Raw genomic sequence first — 19,522 nt, 5'->3', positions numbered from 1 at the left:
AGCCTGCTTCAGCCTCAGACCCTTTGTGCTTGCCCCTCCACTTAAGGTATTTTCTTTTTATTTTCAAATTATAAGAGAAATTTTATTTAGAAAGTCACAGAGGTAGAAGTGAGCTTTAGAAGAAATGAGCTCAGAAAAACAGTCCCAGAGGCAAAAGAAGGGCCCTTGGAGCTTAGGAGAGAGAGAGAGAAAGAAAATGCACCAGGGGAAGGGGTAGGGAAAGGTACAGACATGCTCCATAGACAGAACCACCTAGAACTTTTTTTTTGTACTTTTTCTGAAGCTGGAAACGGGGAGAGACAGTCAGACAGACTCTCGCATGCGCCCGACCGGGATCCACCCAGCACGCCCACCAGGGGGCGATGCTCTGCCCCTCCGGGGTGTCGCTCTGCCGCGACCAGAGCCACTCTAGCGCCTGGGGCAGAGGCCAAGGAGCCATACCCAGCGCCTGGGCCATCTTCGCTTCAATGGAGCCTTGGCTGCAGGAAGGGAAGAGAGAGACAGAGAGGAAGGAGGGGGTGGGGTGGAGAAGCAAATGGGCGCTTCTCCTATGTGCCCTGGCCGGGAATCGAACCCGGGTCCCCTGCACACCAGGCTGATGCTCTACCGCTGAGCCAACCGGCCAGGGCCTAGAACATTTTTTTATTGGCCCTTTCAATGGCTGTGTTCTTATCACTATGATATCAACACAAATATATCATCTTAGAGGAGTTTTTCCCTGGCTATAGTGTCTAACAAAGCTCTAATATTTTCCATCATATCATCCTGTTTTATTTTCTTCATTGCACTTATTAGCTATCTGAAATTACCTTGTTTACATGTTTAATTGTGAATCTCTCCTCCATGTAAGCTATATGAGAACAGGGACTGCTTGTTTTTTTATAGTTGTATTTATAATGCTTAGAATGGGTTTAGCACTTCTCAGATGTGAATAATTTTGTTAAATAAACTTTATTTTATTTTTTTAAATAAAATTTTAATTTATTAATTTTAGAAAGGCAGGAAGAAAGAGAGAGAGAGACAAGAGCAGGTGGAGGAGCAGGAAGCATCAACTCCCACATGTGCCTTAACCAGGCAAGCCTGGGGTTTCAAGTCAGTGACCTCAGCATTCCAGGTTGACAATTTATTCATTGTGCCACCACAGGTCAGGCTAAATAAATTTTCATCAAAGCATTTATTAAATGTGTTACTGCACAAATACCGAAGGTATAGTCTTTTCAAGGCTTACATGGTGGCTAAGACCAAGAAAATGGCTGCAATAACTGCTCATAAATTAGAAGATGTTTCAAAATTAATATGAAGCAATAAAATATCCCCTAATTTTTGTGAGCAGTGTAGTTGGGCCAGTCCTATGACCTGCAAAGGAGGGGTAAATATGCCAGAGCAAGAGTTCCCTGAACTAGAAGGGAGCCAGGGCGAGCACACCAAACCAACCCTCCCAGGTAGGGCCTTTACAGCCTGTTCTTTGTAGCGTCCAAGCTCCTTTGCTCGGAAGATAGATGGGGAACAAAAAAAAAATGGCTGGGATGAGGCATCTAAGTGATAGGAAAGAAAACAAGAGAGAGGCTGAGAAAGCAATTGCTTTTTATTGACTTGGTAGTGGGCTCTGCAGAGCAGCCCCTTTAGGTTTAAGAGCATTTTTCTACTTTCTTTTTACTTCCTGCAACTTCTCCTACTGCCTGAACTGCCATACCTGTAATCCAGAATCCATTTTCTGTAATGGCAGTACAGCTCATCTTGCAAATTTCTCCCTTTGGGCTTTTCTTCGAAGCTGGTCTTCCACTGAAGAATCAGGCGCCCATCTGTGTGGGGCTAGCCTGGGAGTTCTGTGCGAGGCTGGCCAGAGGGGCTAGCAGCCATGCTGCTGAAGCCTCCATTGGCCAAGCTACAGTGCAGCCTCTAGACACCTGTAGAGAGCAGAGGGCTTCTAAGTGAATTTCAGTAAATTGGTGAATTATTAAATGGATTCTTTTAAAAGGCCATTGAATTTTAACCTTATAACTTATATAAAGGTAAATTCCTGATTGATCAACTCTCTAAACATAAAAAATAAAATAATAATCAGATTTAAAAAAACACAGGCAAATAGTCTTATGGTCTTGGAGCAGTAGGAATGATCTTTCTCAATAAGAAAATATATAAATACTAAGAAGCCATAAAGAAAAGTACTGACCCGTTTGTTTGCCTAAAATCTGGAAAACTTTGCACAGCTAAAGTCTCAACAGGCAAAATTAAATGAAAAACAGACTGAAAGTATATAAACTATAAAGGACCTTATAAATGTAGATGCAAAAATCCTCAGCAAAATATGAGAAAACCAAATCCAGCAATATGTAAAAGCATTATACACCATGACCAAGTGAAATTTACCATAGGAGTACAAGAGTGGTTTAATGTATGAAAATTATTCAGTGCCTACACCATATTAATAGAATAAAAAACAAAAACTATATATTCAACTCAATAGACATAGAAAAACATTTGACAAAACTCAATACACATTCATAATTAAACAAAACTTATTAACAAACTTGGAATAGAAGAAAATTTTCACAACCTGACAAAAAGGCATCACAGCAAAATTATTCTTTTCTTTTTCTTTTTAAGATAAAGAAGGAAACTTAATTCAGTGAAAACAGCTCAACAGTGAGACCACTCTGCTCCCTGATGGTCTGCTCTGCTCTGCTCCACTCTGCGCAGGCCTGCTTCACTCTCTTCTGGCAAGACATCTTTGTGTTTCAGCTCAGCCAGAGAAACACAGTCTTCATTCTTTGGTGGAAAGGGAAGGTACACATTCTAGCAAAATCCTTTTTATGGTGAAAGAGTGAATAGTTTTCTCCTATTATCAGAGACAAGGCAGAGATGCCCACTTTCACCTCTTCTATTCAACACAGTGCTGGAGGTTCTGCTCAATGAAGTCAGGGAAGCAGAAGAACTAAAAGGCATCCATTGAAAAGGAAGAAGTAAAATCATCTCTGTTGCAGATGAGATGTTCTTTATACAGGAAAGGAATTCACTTAAAGGCTAATAAACAAAAAGTTAAGTAATGTTGCAGAATACAAGATCAATATATAAAAATCAATTTTATGTCTTTACACTATCAATGAACTATCCAAAAGTAAAGTTGCCCTTGGTAACCACTAACCTACCTCTCTCTTTATGGATTTGCTTATTCTGGGAATTTCATATAAATGGAATTATGCTGTATGTGGTCTTTTGTGACTAACTTTTTTGACTTGGAATAATGTTTTTTACGTTCTTCCATCTTGTAGCATGAAACAGTTCTCTGTTCCTTTTTATTGCTGTATAATATTCTATTGTATAGATATACCACATTTTGTTCATTTGTCAGCTGATAGGCATTTGGATTTTTTTCTGCTTTTTAGCTATTATGAATAATGCTTTATGAACATTTATGTACAAGTTTTTGTGAGGACATATGCTTTCAACTCTCTTGTGTATATACCTAGAAGTGGAATTTCTGGGTCATATAACTTTATATTTAACTTCACGAAGGAACTGCCAAACTGTTTTCCAAAGTGGCTGCATCATTTTAAATTTCACTAGCAGTATACAAGAGTTCCCATTTGTCTGCATCCGTATCAATGCTTGCTATTCTGTCATTTTATTATAGCCATCCTAGTGAATGTAAATTGGTATCTCATTGTGGTTTTCATTACATTTCCTGATGCCTAATAATGTTGAGTATCTTTTCATGTACTTACTGGTCATTTGAATACCTTCTTTGAAGAAATGTCTGTTCAGATCCTTTGTGCATTTTTAAGGTTATTTATCTTTTTTATGGTGAGTTCTTTATTCTTATGCTAACATTTTCTCCCATTCCATGGGTTGTCATTTCACTTTCTTGATGGTGTATTTTTAAAGCACAAAAAGTTTTCATTTTTATTAAGTCCAATTGATCTCATTTTTCTCTGGTAGCTTGAGCTTTTGGGGTCACATCTAAGAAAGCATTATTTGATCCAAGGCCAAAAGATATGCTCCTATATTTTCTTCAAGGACTTTCATAGTCTTTACTCTTACCTTTAGGTTAAGAACTCATTTAGAGTTAAAGTTTGTACATTAGGTGCAGTAGGGGTCTTTTCTCTTTCCTTTTTTCTTTTTGCATGTGGGTATCTAGTTATACAAGCATCTTTTGTTGAAAGAACAGTTCTTTCTCCATTGAAGTGACTTCACAGTTTTATTGACATAAATAAATAAATAAATAAATAAATAAATAAATAAATAAATCTCCACTTTAGAAACCTGATATTTTGTTCTAATAAAAAAGCGATAGGATGATAATGGATATCCTTCAGCCTCTTGGCAATTTTCTGGCATGAGGGTAAATAGTTGTCACAGGCATCATTAATATCTGTAGATGGTTTTCTTTTCTTTTTTTTTTTTTTTTACAGAGACAGAGAGAGTCAGAGAGAGGGATAGATAGGGACAGACAGACAGGAACAGAGAGAGATGAGAAGCATCAATTATTAGTTTTTTGTTGCGACACCTTAGTTGTTCATTGATTGCTTTCTCATATGTGCCTTGACCATGGGGCTACAGCAGATCGAGTATCCCCTTGCTCGAGCCAGTGACCTGGGTCCAAGCTGGTGAGCTTTGCTCAAACCAGATGAGCCTGCGCTCAAGCTGGCGACCTTGGGGTCTTGAACCTGGGCCCTCCGCATCCCAGTCTGAAGATCTATCCACTGCACCACCACCTGGTCAAGCTGTAGATGGTTTTCATATAGAGAAACTGCTAATCCTGCAACTTATCTGATTGCGATGGGACTCTGTCTCAGTTTCAACCAGGGCTCTGTCTCAATTTCAACCAGGTACCTCTGTGCAAATTAACAAAAAAGCAACTTTACTGGGCAGATGAATTACAATAGAGTGCCCCTTCTAGCACCTAATGTTGCTAGAGGAGCAAGGGCTGGAATTCAGCACTCGCTCATCTCCTTAGCTTGGCATCTTTGTGTAAGGTGCAAACTGCAAAATCATTTGCAGTAGTCTTGGATTCCATCTACAGCAACATTCCAAAGAGAGTTTCGAGGTCCATATAAGAGACATACAGCCTGACCAGGTGGTGGTGCCACAGATAGAGTGTTGAACTAGGATGCAGAGGATGCAGGTTTGAAACCCTGAGGTCACAAGCTTGAGTGCGGGCTTATCTGGCTTGAGTGTATGCTTATCCCAGCTGAGTGCAGGCTCACTAGCTTAAGCTCAGGGTTGCTGGCTTGAGCGTGGGATCATAGACACGACCCCATGGTTGCTGGCTTGAACCCAAAGGTTGCTGGCTTGAAGCCCAAGGTGGCTGGCTTGAGCCCAAGGTCACTGGCTTGAGCAAGGGGTTACTTGCTCTGCTGTAGCCCCCTGGGTCAAGGCACATATGAGAAAGCAATCAATGAACAAACAACCAACAAACAATTAAGATGCCACAACAAAGAATTCATGCTTCTCATATCTCTCCCTTCCTGTCTGTCTGTCCCTGTCTGTCCCTCTCTCTGATTCTCTCTATCTCTGTCCAAAAAAACCCAAAAAAATAACCCCCCCAAAAAAAACATACAAAGGAATTGGGAAAACGTATCCAACTCTACCCTGAAAAAGGAAGTTAGAGAGGTCAAAAAAGAGAAGATTATGTAAGTGTGTGTTGTGTGTGTGTTTGTAGTTCCTTCTCAAAGGCGGGGGAAAACTATTATTCAATGGGGGTTTTAATAGGCAGGGTTAAAGGGGGGAAGAGGGAGAAGTAAAATGAAATAAAATCGTATTTGTGTACACTCTAACAGTGCCGCTTGTTCAACGTATTCATTCCTGAACTATCAAAATCAATAAACTACAATATAAAAGTAGCCATTTCTCTTTAAATCAGATAATGCCATTTCAAGAATCTCTGTAAAAATAACTTTGATTCAATTCAAATAATACTTTAAGTAGTTCCCTAAAGAAATAACTGTGCTGAAATTTGGGCAATGATAGCTGTAACGTCATTTAAACACAGCTTCACTTTTTTGTCTTAATAGGGTTCTACCCACTGCATCCTTCTGTGCATTGTTTTGATGATCCTGTCACTTAGGGTTCTTTGAGCTCACTTTTAAGGAGTCAAAATGAATGAAATAAACTCAGCACTAGGATACCTTTTTAAGAATTCTCCACATAGTATTCATGGACATTTTTTTTTTTTTTTGTATTTTTCTGAAGTTGGAAACGGGGAGAGACAGTCAGACAGACTCCCACATGCGCCCGACCGGGATCCACCCGGCACGCCCACCAGGGGGCGACGCTCTGCCCACCAGGGGACGATGCTCTACCCCTCCAGGGTGTGGCTCTGTTGCGACCAGAGCCACTCTAGCGCCTGGGGCAGAGGCCAAGGAGCCATCCCCAGTGCCCCGGCCATCTTTGCTCCAATGGAGCCTCGGCTGCAAGAGAGGAAGAGAGAGACAGAGAGGAAGGAGAGGGGGAGGGGTGGAGAAGCAGATGGGCACCTCTCCTGTGTGCCCTGGCCGGGAATCGAACCCGGGACTTCTGCACGCCAGGCCGACGCTCTACCACCAAGCCAACCGGCCAGGGCCCATGGACATTATTTGACAGGAAGTTGCTTCTATGTCATGATTAGCTTTTCTGTTTCTATTCATGTTATAATCACATATGATGGAATTATATGGAATGTGAAAACTCCCATTCAAATGTTAACAAAAAGACGCCTGCTCCCCTTTTTCTCTATCCCAGACCTTATATTTGGTTACTCAAAAGAATAATTTTATAATTAATGTGGATGACTGGCCTAAAAATGACGATCCTCTTTTTATTATTACTTCATGATGAGGGCTATAGGAAAATTATTTTGTGGCCTAGGAAGTTTATTAAAATGCAAAATGAAGGTCTGGTGAAACCATCCCATATAATTCTGTCATATTTGATTATAACATGAATAGCAACATAAAAGCTAATCATGACATAGAAGCAACTTCATGTCAAATAATGTCCATGAATGAGCCAATTTAGTAAACTCTGAATTTACTGAGCCTATTTGAACATCCATAAAGGGGACTTAGTAACAACAGTCTTCCCATACGCCAGGTGAAACCCTCAGAGGAACTAGGCCTCAGTTTAATAATGAAAGAGAAGGCAAAGGGCTGATAATTGTTCTGTCTAAACAGAGTTTTGTGGCCTAACATAGATTGTGTCTTGAAATCTCCTTTGGGAGCGGAGCAGGCAGCTTTTCCTCTGCTTTCACAAACCTCATGCAAATTATTTAAACATTTTTGCAATTATTTTCCTGAAACTGAATTTTGGCCCAATGCCTAGAAACACTAAAAAGTGACATCACACTGAACCCAGAAATGCAGGTTCCAAAAAATTCTCTTGCAATCCTTACAACTAACTGTCTCAGAGGCCAATTTTCATATCACCATGTAAACATGGGAGTCTACTGGTACCTCTGCTCTTAGAGAGATTCCAGATAAGGACACAAGTAAGCAAATCTTCAGGCCAGGGGTCCCCAAACTACGGCCTGCAGACTGCATGCGGCCCCTTGAGGCCATTTATCTGGCCCCCGCCGCACTTCTGGAAGGGGCACCTCTTTCATTGGTGGTCAGTGAGAGGAGCACAAGATGCAGATGCAAAGCGCAACGTCGCTCAGGTACAGTACTACTTTCAGTGATGCGGGATGTACACGTCACGGCTCCAGAGCGCGTCATATCACTTGTTACAGCTAGCAGTGACAAATATGGAACCGGACATTGACCATCTCATTAGCCAAAAGGAGGCCCATAGTTCCCATTGAAATACTGGTCAGTTTGTTGATTTAAATTTACTTGTTCTTTATTTTAAATATTGTATTTGTTCCCGTTTTGTTTTTTTACTTTAAAATAAGATATGTGCAGTGTGCATAGGGATTTGTTCATAGTTTTTTTTTATAGTCCGGCCCTCCAACGGTCTGAGGGACAGTGAACTGGTCCCCCCTGTTTGGGGACCCCTGCTTTAGGCAATTTAATTCTGGTTATCTTGCTATAACTTGACTGTGCAGTTTCTTTTTAATGTCCTTTCTAACTATCTGTGTGAAAAATACTTCTGTTGGCAGTTTCTTAAATCCTTGATGTGCCTATAACCCCCCTTTCTAATGTTAAGTGCAGAAAGAAGCCTGCTCCCCTTTTTCTCTCCCCCAGACGTTATTCATAAGGATAATTTTATAATGAATGCAGATGACTGGCCTAAAAATGATGACCCTCTTTTGTACTATTACTTCATGCTGAGGACAAAGAGGACAGAGGAAAACGACTCCTTGGCCCAGGAAGTTTATTAAAATGCTAAATGAAAACCTGGCGACAGCTCAAAGAACTCTAAATAACCTTGCGGTGGAAAACTTCCAAAACCTCTTTTTATCATCAGGTTAAACTAGGCTGGCTGTGACAAAAAGTAAGAAAATAAGTAGTTTCAAGAGTGCAAAGACACATCTATTTTAAAAAGGTAGGTCCATCCAGTGGTTGCAGGCAAATACGAAACAACCTTCTGTGACATGATGACGATAATTGATCACCATATCACGGTTCCACAGGGTTCACAGCCAGTCCTGTGCAGCATCCACATGTCGGGCATGGATGGAGTTGTGCGGAAGGAAGTGTAATTATGCCGTGGTTGATGCAGTGTTTTTTCTTGTTATCCAGTGCAAAACATGCCACAGACACAATCTTAAGTAGCATTCTTATGGCTAAAATTCCATGGAATGAGAATACCAAGTTACATGAAATAGAATGACAATTGGTACTCCAATTAATTCCACTCTAGTACTTGGGGGCTCTCTATTGCTGTGCCAGACCTTTCATCATTCAACATGTCTCAGACTCTGAAAGATAAGAGTCTCCAAGACAAAGTCATTGAACTGTGGTATCTGTAAATTACTACTGGGGCACCTGAAACTTGTATTCGAATTTTCAGGAAACCAATAGGGATCGGAACAACACAGAAAAATTGACAGGAAGAGAAGCTAACCTTTCATGGGGTCCCAAGGAGGACATACGAGGTAGATGTCTACGGGCTCAGGAAAGCTGACAAGGATGGGGAGAAGGCAGGTTTTCCTCGGAGACCTCACATGAATACCTATGCCCTTTCTGGTCTGACTTCCTGACAGAGATGCACAACCCCAGCTAATTGAGCTTGTCTCCTATGCCCTTGTTCTCAGCCCCTGACATTGTCCTCACTGGGGCTCCATTGGCTGCTATTCTGTCAGCCCCTTCACTAGAACCAAGCTCCCCATGCCGAACCTTAGTACGGAACAATTTAAGCAACCTGAGCCCAGAAATCAATGGCTGCTTTAGCTCTGATACCCCAGCCTATAAGACACACTCCCGCCCATGCAGCCCTGCTATTTCTTCTCCCCCTCTTGGTAGTTGATCTGTTATGTGTCCTAGAATCAGTCCTTCAAACCCACCTTGGTCCTCTTTTTCAACTCCAGGTGGCTCCTGAACCTTAGGCCAAGGCCTGGAACTCTCAGCTCCTGACAACTTCTGGATTATGCCCCAAAGCTGAGAGCCTCCCAGCTGGACTACAACCAGGTCAGGTACAGGGCTCCTTTCCTCCTGCAGCTGGGCCTGTGCAGAGGCAGCTCCAGAACATGCCCTTTCTAGTCTGGCCTGCCTCACTCAGGCTATCTAGGCCATCTCAGGCTGTGCCCCTAATTAGGAAAGCTTGAGCTTGTGAGGCTGACTTCTCCTTCCTGTGTGCTAACGGGAGCTAGAAGAATTATTTAGATAGTTCTGTATTGAGATTAATGCTTCTACCTTTATAACCTCCATGCTTTTCAAGGGATCTAGACAGTTAATATCACATATGCTGCTTACTAATCAAATTAAGACTGTTATTACAGAGTCACTGAAAGTCTTGATTTTGAAAAACATTTCATATTTTAGGGAAATAGTCATGATTTCACATTTGAGGGGAAGGCAGAATGCAGAGCTATATAAAGCTTTATGAGCTCATTGTGGCAGACATCATGTGGGATTTTGGCTGCTCAGCTCAGCATCTAAACTCCTTTCTGAAGTTTGGGAACTTCCCCACCATGTGATTCTTTATGTGCAGAAGGCCTCCTACCTTTATAGAGACAGGGAATTAAGAGTGTTTCTGTCACTCATTCCTGACAGCTGGGGAAGGCAAACGAGCTAGACTTGATCAAGCACCCAGACTCACCCAGACTTGGAATAGAGACCTAGTGATCCACAGGATAGTGGAAACTCCATCCCATCAGCGAGGGCAACACAGTGCTAGGGCGGCAGGCCCAGCAGAGTCTGGCCTGCACTGAAGAAGTACCAGCTTTGGTGATGGTTTTTAGCATTGGAGCCTCACTCAACTAATTCCATGGTGTTATCTGGCCTCTGGTTCTGCTTTAGTACCCTTCCTTTGACATTTCTACTCCTACTCTTTTCCAAGATTGGTTCTTGAAGCTTTCCTGTGGATTTATGAGCTGCCAAATATCTTTTCTTTTCTTTTTTTTTTCATTTTTCTGAAGCTGGAAACAGGGAGAGACAGTCAGACAGACTCCCGCATGCGCCTGACCGGGATCCACCCGGCATGCCCACTATGGGGCTCCGAAGCTCTGCCCACCAGGGGGCGATGCTCTGCCCATCCTGGGTGTCGCCATGTTGCGACCAGAGCTACTCTAGCGCCTGAGGCAGAGGCCACAGAGCCATCCCCAGCGCCCGGGCCACCTTTGCTCCAATGGAGCCTTGGCTGCGGGAGGGGAAGAGAGAGACAGAGAGGAAAGCGCGGCGGAGGGGTGGAGAAGCAAATGGGCGCTTCTCCTGTGTGCCCTGGCCGGGAATTGAACCCGGGTCCTCCGCACGCTAGGCCGACACTCTACCGCTGAGCCAACCAGCCAGGGCCAAATATCTTTTCAATAAATTCCTTTTTATTTAATGGAGGGGCAGTTCTTTCTGTTGCTTACAGCTAAGAATCCTGACTAGTATATCAATGTACTTTAAAATGCAAAAAAAGATTTGATGTGAACCAAATGTTAATAATGGTTCTCTTTATGTGTGTGAGATCTGAGATCATTTTAATTTTCTTCTTTTCTCTGATGCACATCTTCTAAAAATTTTAGTAAAGTGATATTATCATAGTAGTCAGAGAATAAGTAAGTTTTAAAATTTGAGATTACTTTTGATCTGATGTGTTTAATTGTTGGAAAACAACTAACTTGATTACTCAGGTGCAATCCATGTTGCTTCTACTAGAATAATGTACTTGGTGACTTTAACCTTGACCTGGGCAAATAATAAGTATTGGGATAAATGAAACGCCAATATGTTTTGAAAAAAAAATTCCTTGAGCTCAATTCTTATTGTTCAGTTCTTATCTACAATATTTTTCATTTGTTTTAGAATTCAATATTCCTTTGAAGGACTGAGAAAATTGGACTATGTTTAGGAAACTTTAACACAAGTCAAAGCAATAAGGATTTTGTTCTTAGCATTGATGTCAATAAAAGTGTGTATAAGCATAGGAATGCTGCTCTTATGATTCTTTATCAATTTCTGTTAAACAGGCATTCCAATAGCTTTTCAAATACTAAGAATACTAGTCTAGTGTCTAGGGTATTGAACTTACAAGTAATTCATGAATGGTTACCAGCCATGGTGAGAGTAGCAAAAAGAAAATGTATACTAGTATCCTTTCTTAGAACAAAATTCCTGCTACCAGGAGAAAACAGAGACCATCATTGTTAGGAATCAGAAATAGTCTTGTGTCTTCCTATAAGAGCACACAGACATTTTCTGTATCCTAGCCTTACATTAGGAGATTGTCTACTTTTGACCAAGGGTGAGAGATCAAAGTAACATGGATAAGAGTCTCCTGCCCTTTCATCAATACTACTGAGACAACAGTCAAGAAAACTCTGTGAATCTGAATCAGTGGTGATCAGTACATTGCTGCCATCCTCAAAATGTGGCACCCCCACAGGTCATGCCAACCAAAGCAGCAAGGCATAGTGTAAAACAAGGACAGTGAAATTTAGTCCCACAGATTTGGTGTTAATCCCAGACCAAATATTTATAAACTTACTGCATGAGTTACTTGACCTCTCGGAGCCTCAGTTTCACCACAGAACACAGGTCAAAGAAATATCTCAGGGTATTAAAGAAAATAACGTATATAAAACTTCCAGCACAGTTTTTGGCTTATAATGGATACTCAGTAAATGTAAGTTTCCTTCCATCCATGATTTCTTCCCCTTCCCTTATTTTACTGGGAAAATCTTTATCTTTTAGAACGATTGACTTGAGATAAAATTTTTGTTATTGCAATATCTTATTGTATAGTTATTTTCTTTAAATCTCTCAAGTCTGATGAAAAACTATGCAGAGTTACCTTCTAATTGTTCCCTTGGAAAGAGAGACCTTGCCCGAACCATGAAAAATTATAGATAGAAGGAAACATTCTCTATCAGCTGAGCAAATGATCTATGTCATTACTGCATGTGACAAATGGACTGTCATTTAACATGTAAGAAAAAGCATTAAAGTTTAAGGGAAAAGGTAGTAGAGCTCATGAGGTTAAATAGTTCAACAAAGGAAGAATTAACATTTGCTTGGAGAGCATGCCAAGCTTCAGTAGATAACCAACACTTCTGTTTACTGAGTAAAGGAAATAATCTATATTGAGCAAAATGCCTTCATAAATTGTTTAGGTGTGGCTAATTAGCGTGAATATTAAGATACAGCTTCCCATGTCCTTCCAAACAGCATTTTTCTTGCCAATGTGTAAATGAGACTCCAGTCTCTGAGAAGACGACACAAGAACAGAAGTGCAGAAAAGAAGGGAAATCAAACTGAAGAAGAAGTTCTGTCAAAAAGGAAATCAATAATTTTGCTACTGAGAAATTGCTACTATCCTTATACAAGAAGGGGTAGAAAGGTCAGACCAAGCTAACCTGTGTGATAAATGAGTTTATAAAGTAGCCTGTATCAGGAGATTAGTTTAGTTGGCTGTGTTAGGTGTGATAATATATACCACACTTCCCACAGATTTTTTCTTTTATTAAAATCTTACCATTGAGCTGAGTGTAAGGCACACCATGTCTACATTAATGGTATAAACAGCACTAACTCCTGCTGGAGCATGAAAGCATTCAATGTTATTATTAAAGTATCTATCCAAAGTATATTTTAAATGGGATATTTTTTCTTCTTGACGTCTTAGACAATTCCAAGTCATTCAAGGACACAGAAAAAGTGTTTTTGTTCTACAACCACCCTGTCTCCCTGGGGCATTTGGAGCCTCACTAAATACCCACTGTTGTTACTGCCAAATTGTAAATTAAATAGAGGTTTAAATTAAGGAGTTTTGACTGCATACATTTATAAACAACTAAATCAGGTTTAAAACTCAGTTTCATTTATCTTTACTAGTTGTATGTTATCAATGTAGTTCATGTTCCACTAGCTGTCACTTTTTATATTAAGAGAAAGATATTTGGAAGATGATGTCAGTTGTGAACAATTTTACACAAGTTCCCTACCTCTTTTATAAAACTAACCAGTAGATTGAAGAATTCTGGATTAGAGACACATTAAAAACAATATAGAGCAATGTAATCCAGACATGTGCTTCCTGGAATGTTAAGAAGGAACAGAAAGCAGAGCGAGGTGAAATGGTCTCCAGTTCTCATGAAGAACTCGGTGCACTCAGTAGATGATACTGAGCTTAGGACCTACAAATCTAACTTCTGTATGGAAGAGAAATAGTGAGAGGCATGAGGGACAGAGCCAGTGCAATATTATATCATGTTTTCTGATAATAACTTATAGAGATAGTAATAGATATTGTACAAAACAACCATCAAAAAAGTAAATAAAAAGGTCAACTAAGGTTAGCAAACTGTACTATAAAAAGGGTGAAACAGGTTTCTTTCTCTCTTCTTTTTTTTTAACTTCAGTAATCCTCAAGCTTCTAGTAAGTTAAGGTGCACTAAATCTTCAAAAGGATAGCAATAATAATAGCATTATTCTTGTACAAGAAACAGCAAGGTTTACATATTAAATAGGTAGCCCACTGAACACTTTCTGAATTTTCCAAGTTTTCTATAGTGAACATGTATTAAATTTTTTTATCAGAGACAAACAAAAAATTTTCTTCTTTCTTTACCCTTATATTCAGTCCAGCAATAAGTCCTGTTCAGTTTACCTCCAAAGTATATCCCGAATCCAACTACTTCTTACAAAATCCCAAGACCACAACCATAGTCAAAGCCCCTATATTCCTTCTCCTGGACTGAGGCAGCACCCTCATAAGTGCTCACTGACACCACTCTTGCGCACCCTCAGTCCATCTGATTTTTCCACAAAGCAGCCTGCTAGAGGAATCTACCTGAAACATCAGCTGGATTATATATTTCCCTGCCTGAAACCCTCCAAGGACCTCTCCCACAACCAGAATAAAACCCAAACTCCTGCCTTTGGTCCTCAAAGCCCTACCCAATCTGGCACCTGTCTGTCTTTCTGCTCTCACAGGCCACCCTACTCCCTGGCTGCTGTGTTCTAGTCATAGTGACTTCTCATTGTCTCCCTACAAACCCAGCTCATTCCACGCTCCAGGCCTTTTTGCTATGAGAAAGCTTGTTGGGGCTACTCACCCAACTTCTTCATTTTCCTCTTTCAGATTTCGACTGATATGTCAACTTTATAGAGAGCTTGTCTCTGACCAGTCATGTCACCCATGAACCTCTTCAATTGCACTTACTGCAGCCTGAAGCAATCATATTTGTGATGTTTATCATCTCTTTCTTTACTAGAATAGAATCTCCCTGAGAATAAGGACCCTTATTCAGCTATATGTCCAGAGTACTTAGAATCAAGCATAGGACATAGTAGGTGCTCAATACATCTTTGGAAGGGGAAATGCAGAGAAAAAGACATTTACTGTAACTTGTGCAATGGTGCTAAGAACAGGACCCTCTGTATAAATTTGACAGGTGTACGTCATCCTCGCTTTACAAAAGGAGAAAATAAGATTTAGAGAAGTTAAGCAACTTGTCCAGCATCTCACAGCAAGTGCCTGTATGTTATACCAATACTTGGGCAGAAGACATCCACTTGAAAAATTTTATTTCATAATCTCCCAAACCTTAGCAATGTAAATTCCCCAATCCTAATAATTAGCACCACGACAAAGCCTGCAGTTTCTCCATATCTTGTTCTTCTTTATTTTTTTTTTTTGACAGAGACAGAGAGAGAAACAGATAGGGACAGACAGATAGAAAGGTAGAGAGTTGAGAAGCAGCAAGTCTTCACTGTGGCACCTTAGTTGTTCACTGATTGCTTTCTCGTATGTGCCTTTACCTGGGGCTATTGATCAGGCTCTATTTCTTGCTCTTGCAAAATATATTGACATTTAACTTTCAGGCATTTGACTGTTCTAAATAAGTGAATTCTTCAGATAACTAAAACCCACGTTAACTGTCAGAACTTTACTTATTTACATGTTTAGTAAAACGTTTCTAAAAGGTACTGTGTATTTCTCAGTCTTCTTAAATGGAGCATGTGTGTTAGGAGAATTTCTTAATTTCTGAACAACACATGGTAATTTTTAGAAAATCAGTTATTATTCTGAACTAAAAGAACTTTATATACATCATAGAAGAATTGGCTACATAATGTGCAGAGCCTGGTGCAAAATAAAAATGAGCCTCTTGCTCCAGACTTAATAAAAATTGTTAGGATGGTGACAACAGCACCTGGCCCCACAAGTCTACACAGGCCACATGGCATGAAGCTAACCCTGCATCATACTCCATAGTGTCTCATTCATAATAGGGATTCATAAGCATTTACTGACTAATGAACAGTATCTTTAAGGCCGAGGAGTGGTGTAGGGCTCATTTCTCGGAACAAATTCAAATGTGATGAAAATAATAGTAGTAACATTGAGTTATGTGTCAACAACTTTTCAAAGTGTTTCACATGCATTATCCTATCTGATCCTCAGAAAACCCTATAAAAAGCATGGAACAAACTCAATTGGAGTGCTTAACCAAACACAGGTTCCATTTTCATATAGTATTTGATAAGGGTCTAATATCCAGAATACACAAATATATAAAGAACTTTAACAGTTTGTATCAATAGAGTTTTCCAGAGAACCTGAACCAATAAGATATATGTGTATATTGTGTGTATCGTGTATGTGTTTAGATACACATGCATACTTATACATATAATATGTGATATATATATACACACAAACATATATACATACTTACACATACATATATACACACAAGATTTACTTATTTATTTTAAAGAAGTGGCTCACACGATATGAGGACAGGCCTTCAGTCTGGAATCTCAAGAGGGATTTCTAGTCTTTTTTTTTTCTGTGACAGAGACAGTGAAAGAGACAGAAGGAGGGACAGATAGGGGCAGACAGACAGGAAGGGAGAAAGATGAGAAGCATCAATTCTTCGTCTGGCATCTTAATTGTTCATTGATTGCTTTCTCATATGTGCTTGACTGTAAGGGGAGAAGGAGGGCTACAGCAGAGCAAGTGACTCCTTGCTCAAGCCAGAGATCTTTGGGCTCTGGCCAGTTACCGGGGGTCATGTCTACAATCTTATGCTCAAGCCAGCAACCCTCACTTAAGCTGGTGAGCCTGTGCTCAAGCCAGATGAGCCTGCGCTCAAACCAGCAACCTCAGGGTTTCAAACCTGGGTCCTCTGCAGCCCAGTCCAACACTCTGTCCACTGTGCCACTGCCTGGTCAAGCAGAACTTATAATCTTGAGGTACAGTTTTTTCTTCAGGAAACCTCTGTTTTTGTTCTTAAGGCAACTGTATAAAATTGAGGTTCACCCACATTATCAAGCATGATCCCTTTTCCTTAAAGTCAACTGTAAATGGTAACCACACCTACAAAATACCTTCATAGAAACATGTAGACTAGTGTTTGACTAAATAAATGGGCATCATAGCCTTGACATGTTGACACATAAAATTCATCTTTACACAATTTAAAGAACAAAAAGACAAACAACCAATTTGAAAAGAGCCAAATAATGTGACTACACATTCTCCAAAGAAGGTATACAAATGGCCAATAAAACATGAAGAAATGCTCAATATTGTCAGTCATCAGGGAATACAAATCCAAATCACAAGGAGTTACCACTTCATATCCACTAAAATGGCCTTAATAACAAAGGAAAATAATAATTACTTTAGAGAATACAGATAAATTGGAACCCTCAGACAATGCTGATGGGAATGTAAAATGGTGCAGCCACTGTAAAAAACTATTTGGCAATTTCTCAATAAGTTACACATAAAATTACCATATGGCCTAGAAATTATACTTTTAGGCATATATCTAAAAGAATTAAAAATAGGTGTTCAAATAAATACTTGTACAAAAATATTCATAGCACTCTATTCACAATAGCTAATAGGTAGGAAAAAGTCCAAATGTCCCTCAAGAGATGAATGGATAAATATAACGTGACAAATCCATACAATGGAATATTATTCAGCTATAAAAATGACCTACTGAACCTGACCAGGCAGTGGCACAGTGGATGAAGTGTCAGACTGGGATGCAGAGGACCCAGGTTCAAATCCCCGAGGGGGCTGGCTTGAGTGCGGCCTCATCCAGCTTGAGTGCAGAGTTGCTGGCTTGAGCGTGGGATCATAGACATGACCCCATGGTAGCTGGATTGAGCCCAAAGGTCACTGGCTTGAAGCTGAAGGTCACTGGCTTGAGCCCAAGGTTGCTGGCTTGAGCAAGGGGTCACTCATTCTGCTATAGGCCCCCCACACCAAGACACATTTGAGAAATCAATCAATGAACAACTAAGGTGCCACAACAAAGAATTGATGCTTCTCATCTCTCTCCCTTCCTGCATGTCTATCCCTATATGTCCCTGTCCCTCTCTCTGTCTCCCTGTCCCTGTCTCTCTCACTAAACCCCCCCCCAAAAAATGACCTACTGATACATTGTATAACATGAATAAACTTTGAAACATTATACTTGAAAACAAATAATCCAGACAAAAAAAGTCACATATTTGTGACTGCTTTTATATGAAATATCCGGAATAAACAAATCCATACAGACTAAAAGTAGATTAGTTGTTGTCTACAGCTATTTGTGGAGGAATATGCAGAATGACTGCTAATGAGTTTGGGATTTCTTTTTGGGGTGATGAAAATGTTCTCAAATTACATAATGGTGATGGTTGTACAACGATGTATACATATTTAAAACCACTGAATTGTACACTTAGAAGAATGAGTTTTGTGACATATGAATTATATTTCAGTAAAGCTGTAATAAAATAAAAAAAAAGAATCATGGGCCTAAACATCATGCATGCCATTTTGACAAATTTGGGAGTTTAGAGGTCTTTTTTTGTTCAACTTCTGGGTATAATAAATATGTCCATTGATTGATTTAACTGTATAAGAGGGCTCTACATAAAGGAGCTATCAGAATAAAAGCAAGAAATTCACAGAGAAGGGTCAAGGGGAGAGAAGAGTTTCTTTTGTCAGAGTCTTTTTCTCTACTCCTCTGATTTCTAGAATGCCATCAGAACTGCCTGTTCTGGGCCCTAGAATTTAGTTTGAGAAACACTGGTCAAAACCATTTGGTAGAGCCAAGATAATGTGTATCAGTACCTCTTATTTAATCTGAAGGACTATAATAGTCAACTGATAGTATTAGGAAAGATCTTGCCTTGTTTAACATTCTTGTAAGAGACATACTGATGAAGATGTGTTGAAGAAATCTAATTGTTTAGAAGTGTTAAATGCTTTTGTAGATAAATATCGTGGTTCCATATTTAAAAAGTAAAACAACATACAAAGTCATTCACAAACCTCATAGAGGAGTTGAATAATGTGAAGCCAGGTGTTAATGCTAGAGATATACAGCATAAGGGGAAAGAGAAAAGCTCAAAGAAGCAACTCGTTTCAAGAAAAAGTCAGAAAAAATCATTGCTTATAACGAGCATAAGTTTCTATGCCAAAACCAAGCTTAAGAGAAGAGATCTGCTTCATGAAGAAGAGAGTTATTGCCTAGCCTCTGGTAGCACAGTGGACAAAAATTCGACCTGGAATGCTAAGGTCACTGGTTTGAAACTCTGGGCTTGCCTAGTCAAGGCACATACAAGAAGCAACTACTATGACTTGATGTTTCCTGCTACTCCCCCACTTTCTCTCTCTCCTCTCTCTAAAATCAATCAGTAATTTTTTTTTAAAAAAAAGAGAGGTGTTGACTGGAAAAGCCAAGCTTACTGCTACTGTCCCAGAAAGAGAGAGTTGCTTGATATAGGACAATCTTGTTATTTGCAAATTAGAATCAAGCAATTTGAAACTATGTGATATAAAATAATAAAGTCTTCATGCACAAAATGGAAAGAAAGCAAATTCTGAAACTTTAAATTTATCAACAATTTAAATTTCAAAGCTGGTATGTCATGGATTTATAAATTGGGTGTATGTCATTACTATAATGGTGTCACTTTTAGCTGTTAAGTAGGAATACCTGTCC

The 19,522-nt window shown here is 39.8% G+C and overlaps 1 pseudogene; it reads right to left on the bottom strand.

Annotated features, from left to right (window-relative positions):
* Positions 1-1,585: 1,585 nt before the first annotated feature.
* Positions 1,586-11,922, bottom strand: LOC136336238 (large ribosomal subunit protein mL52-like; annotated as a pseudogene).
* Between the last annotated feature and the right edge of the window lie 7,600 nt (positions 11,923-19,522).

The sequence above is a fragment of the Saccopteryx bilineata genome, chromosome 4 (genome assembly GCF_036850765.1).
Source record: "Saccopteryx bilineata isolate mSacBil1 chromosome 4, mSacBil1_pri_phased_curated, whole genome shotgun sequence".
NCBI lineage: Eukaryota > Metazoa > Chordata > Mammalia > Chiroptera > Emballonuridae > Saccopteryx > Saccopteryx bilineata.
This window is presented reverse-complemented; position numbering and strand designations above follow the sequence as displayed.